This window comes from Nanorana parkeri, unplaced genomic scaffold (genome assembly GCF_000935625.1).
Source record: "Nanorana parkeri isolate BGI_ZX_2015 unplaced genomic scaffold, ASM93562v1 scaffold1687, whole genome shotgun sequence".
Taxonomy (NCBI): Eukaryota; Metazoa; Chordata; class Amphibia; order Anura; family Dicroglossidae; genus Nanorana; species Nanorana parkeri.
In genome coordinates this window covers 230,123-234,983 of record NW_017307955.1, presented here as the reverse complement: position 1 = coordinate 234,983, position 4,861 = coordinate 230,123, and the positions used below count along the sequence as shown (strand labels likewise).

General features: G+C 50.8%; 1 protein-coding gene and 1 pseudogene across 1 annotated transcript in view; both read left to right on the top strand.

The window, feature by feature from the left end:
- Positions 1 to 4,861, top strand: part of DENND5A (DENN domain containing 5A) — a 47,084-nt gene that overhangs the window by 1,332 nt on the left and 40,891 nt on the right.
- On the top strand, positions 3,045 to 3,688 carry LOC108799293 (annotated as a pseudogene).

The window sequence follows — 4,861 nt, the reverse complement described above, 5'->3', positions numbered from 1 at the left end:
GAGTGTACAGCTTGTATATCAGTGTACATTTGCTGTCCCCTCAAAATAACTCAACACACAGCCATTAATGTCTAAACCGCTGGCAACAAAAGTGAGTACACCCCTAAGTGAGAATGTCCAAATTGGGCCCAAAGTGTCGTTATTTTGTGTGGCCGCCATTATGTTCCAGCACTGCCTTAAAGGAGAACTATGAGTGCTTTTCACTCACCTCATAGTTCTAGCCGACCTGTGACAATGAGACTGTCACAGGTCGGCTCAGTAGATCGGGAGGTGAGAGAACACATAGCTGCGCTCGCTCACTTCTCCATCCTGTCACTGCAGAGAGCCGTGACAGGGGAGGGGCTGGATTCCCCCCTCCCCGCTCCGATCCTCCAGCGCTGACTGGCGGATCGGACGGGGGAGGGGCGGGTACAGCTGGCTCTGCCTCTAGATAGGCAGAGCCAGCTGTCACTCACGCAGCTGGGCGGATCCAGACATAATTGTCGGATCCGCTGCAGCTAGCTCTCTATATACTGAGCTTAGGGTGACGGGAGGACGCTAGTTTGTGTCCTCCCGTTACCCTAAGGAGAACTATGGGGGAAAACACTGACCCCCATAGTTCTCCTTTTAACCCTCTTGGGCATGAAGTTCACCAGAGCTTCTACACTAATATTGGGTGTGGGGTGAATATGCTTTATTTAAAGTGACATTAAAGGCTATCTTAAGCCTCATGAAAAACAAAATGCAGCACAAAGCATTATTTCTCAGTTAATGGACGCCTTTAATTAACATAAACATTTAAAAATAATTTTTAGTTTAATTGTTTGCTTTAGAGCTGTGCACGACCCCTCAGCAAGAAAAAGAGCACTTCCTGTGTCCGTGCACGGCTGGAAGGAGTCACATGTACATTGGCTGATACTTGAACTCCAGCCCACAGTACAGGCCACATGCAGGGATTGTCCTCACAGGTTCTTCCTGCAGCAGAGAAGGCTCTGAGCTGGGGTCCTAGGGCCCGTTCACACCAGTTGCAGTGCGTTCCCGGCCTGATTCTGGCCAGAACGCACTGCCTCGCATTGCGGCCGGCTCACTTGTTAGTGGGGCAGGAGGCTGCGTGGCGGGCCATTGAAGTGAATGGCACCGTAGCCACGCCCTCCGGCCGCAATGTGATCGCCAGCTCGGGATGGCAGAGCACATTGTGCTTGCGGTCCGGTGCGATCAAAATAGTGCTTGCAGCATTTTGATCACACCGGACCAGACTGAGGGCACAATGGGGGGAATTCATCATAGCTGGAGAAGATTTGCACGGCAGCCAATCAGCTTCTATGTCTCATTTTCAAATCTTATCTGTGCAAATTGGAAGAGGGATGATGCTTGGTTGCCACGGGCAACTGCTCCAGATTCTGTCTGCTCCAGTTTTGATAAATTCCCCCCAATGTGCCTTGCGATCGTACTGCGGCCAGAGGGCGTGGCTACGGTGCCATTCACTTTAATGGCCCGCCACGCCCCCTCCTGCCCCACTAAAAAGTGAGCTGGCAGCAGTGCGTTCTGGCCAGAATCGGGCCGAAACGCACTGGTGTTAACGGGCCCTTAGAGCAATGAGATTAAGCACCCCCGGCATCTTTAGGGTGACGGGAGGACGCTAGTTTGTGTCCTCCCGTCACCCTAAGGAGAACTATGGGGAAAAACACTTACCCCATAGTTCTCCTTTTAATTTGTAAAAACAAATGCTTGTAAGGAAAGATGTTCTTTACCAGCTCAGCGAAGTCTTCCCAGAGGCCGCGATTTCCTATGAATTGATTTGTATATAATGCTGAAATTTGAGGTTTTACTGTCAATCCGATTGGCCGCTCATCACCCTTTGTCTATTTCCAGGCGTGGCCCCTCCTTCTTTCGTGGCGATCAAGGCCGGGACCACACTGTACCAGCTGACTACAGCGGGGGAGGCGGTCTCCTGGAACTCCGTCATCGTCCTCATGATCCTGGCCGTCCTCTCCATCTTGCCCGCCATCTTCCAGAAGAAACTGAAGAAGAAGTTTGAATGATCCTCCTCCTCCTCCCGTCATGTCAGAACTCGCTCTCTGAAGACTGAGAAAAGACAAACACGTATTTAATTTTCCGGCCTCTCTAAATTAAGATATTTTCCGGACGCACAACATGGACCATTGCTGGAATCGATGAACTGCCAATATTTGAACATTCTGCCCCTCGCGGACTGAGAGGCTAAAGGGTGCCACAGTTTGGTGTGGAGAGCTTTGCACTGGACCTCTCCATAATCTGTACACTGCCCCCTCCACCAGTACAGGCTCTGAGCACTCTCTGGGTTTGTATGTGTGTGTATATAGTGCAACAGCATATAGGATGTATGTGATGAGTAAGGGGCCACCATTAGGATTCGTGGGGTTCTATACCTGCCTACATGACAGGTGCCCCCTAAATGTTTCCATTGGATGATTTTTGACAGTGACGCAGCTTTCTGCTCATCTTTTGTGTCTACCAAACCCCCTCCCCCCTTCATTCCAGCCGGCCCTACTGCCTATTAGTGTGCAGTGACTCTGCAGCAGTCCCCGTGGTAGCTTTGTGCACCTCCGTGTCCAGCCGCCCAACCTGAGCAAAAGCTCCACAGCTCAAGATCTGTCATTCCACCTGATGGCTGATGAAGGGGGAGCCAGCTCGGGCCCCAGTTTTAGCTGGCAGGGGTCCCCATATTGAGCAATGGATGCTGCACTGAGGCAGCCTCTGCCAAGTTTGGGCTCCCGGTTGACCAGATGGGGCCACGGCTCGATATGGGAGTAGTGTGTGTACCCCCTGTAGGCGCTCCTGGATGATTATTAGCTGTAGGACATCTGTGTTAGCAACGTGGATCCAAGGACTGTGCGGGGTTCTGGTCCATGGCAGAGAGCAAGTCCACCCAGATATTTCCATATCCGGTCTGGTGGACAGACACAGAAGGGGGGGTCTTGTATCTCTTGGGGGGGACTCCAGGGGTAACGTCTTCCACTTCTGTTAAATTCTCCATAAGATGAAATGCATTACAAATCCAGGAAGGAGAGAGGGACGCCCTCGTGATGCCGGTGACAGGTGTGTGGACATCTCGCCAGTGGCATAAGAAACCATTGGGTGCAGTTATATTATTATTGGTCATAATGAACCTTCAGCAAGATCAATTAAACCAGCGACCGGTCAGTGGACCCCGGCTGACCACACGGGTGCAGGAATATAAAGAGTATGTCTGCCTGACCTGTTTTGTTTGACTTTTGGAAGGAGCGGGAACGTTTAGCACCCCCTGTGGGGCTTTAAATGCTATGTGTGACTCTAATAAAGATATTTCCCCCTCACTTCCTGTTCAGGTGGCTACAGTTTCACCAGACAGGAAGTGAGTGTAAATCTCCAACAGGGAACACCCCTAAAGCGATCAGGTTCCTAATATCTGTAGGCTTCATTAAAGGACATCCAGTGACAGGGAATGTCACCAGGTCCAGACACTCTCAGCTGAGCAAGCACGCCAAGTTTGTCCGTCACATGATCGCCACAGGATGTGGCTTTGCCCCCGTATGAAAGACGTGCCGTGCAGTTGCTGAAAGTGTCAAAGACCAAAAGAGACAAATTTCCTAAATTAATCAAGAAGAGGATTGGAACTCGCATCCGGCAGCGAGAAGAGCTCGGCAACGTCATGGCGGCTATGAGAAAGTCCCCAACCACGAGAGTTTAAATTGTACAGAGAAATCTTATCGTGAAACAATAAAAAAAAAAAAACAATTGCGGTTTGAGATTTTCCTTCACTTCCTGTCATTTGAAACCGTTGTCACCAGGACAGGATGTATTTTTAAGATGTGACTCCTGAGTTTAGAGTAAGTTGCAGCATCGTGTGATTTTCATTGTTCAACTTAAAGGAGAAGTATGTGGTCAGTGTTTTTCCCCATAGTTCTCCTTAGGGTAACGGGAGGACACAAACTAGCGTCCTCCCGTCACCCTAAGCTCAGTATATAGGGAGCTGCTGCTCGCGGTATACTGAGACGCCGGAGCTGGAGCGGATCCCGACAATTGTGCCGGGATCCGCCCAGCTGCGTGAGTGACAGCTGGCTCTGCCTATCTAGAGGCAGAGCCAGCTGTACCCGCCCCCTCCCCCGTTCCTTCCTGCCAGTCAGCGCTGGAGGATCGGAGCGGGGAGGGGGGAAATCCATCCCCTCCCCTGTCACGGCGGAGAGCCGTGACGGGATCGAGAACTGAGCGAGCGCCGGTATGTGTTCGCTCACCTCCCGATCTACTGAGCCGACCTGTGACAGTCTCATTGTCACAGGTCGGCTAGAACTATGAGGGGAGTGAAAAGCACCCCCCCCCCACTCATAGTTCTCTATTATCTTTTACAGAGTTTTTTATATGCGAAAAGTCAAGGGTCGTGGGCCCTCTTTCCTGCTATAGCAATATAGTGCAGTTTATAGGTTTTACGGCCCGCTGAGCGTTTTCTGTACTTATACTGGCGGCCTACAAATAAATAAAATGGCAAACTTGTGTAACGGAAAAATCTTCCGTGAGGGGAATGTTGAGGTCGGCGTCGTTTCCTTCGCGTTCTACAAAGAACTAAACAAACAGAAAAAAAGATCACCGGCCGCAAAGATTGGAAAATGACGCAACAGCTTGTGATCGATCACTTCCGAAATCCGAGCGTGGTGATCGTTCAATGTGGAGGAAGTGCCGCTGTCCTACGATCGCACATTGTCTGTGTTCTGTATTGGAAGCGATCGCCTTCGCGCTCCCCACCTCATCCATGCCGGAATTCAGGGCCATCGTTCAGCGCGGGGCTCGGTACACTCCTCCGACAAGGTTTGAGTCGTATCTTTCTAAAGCACTGATCCAACAAATCCGAAATTTGGGAATACCGACC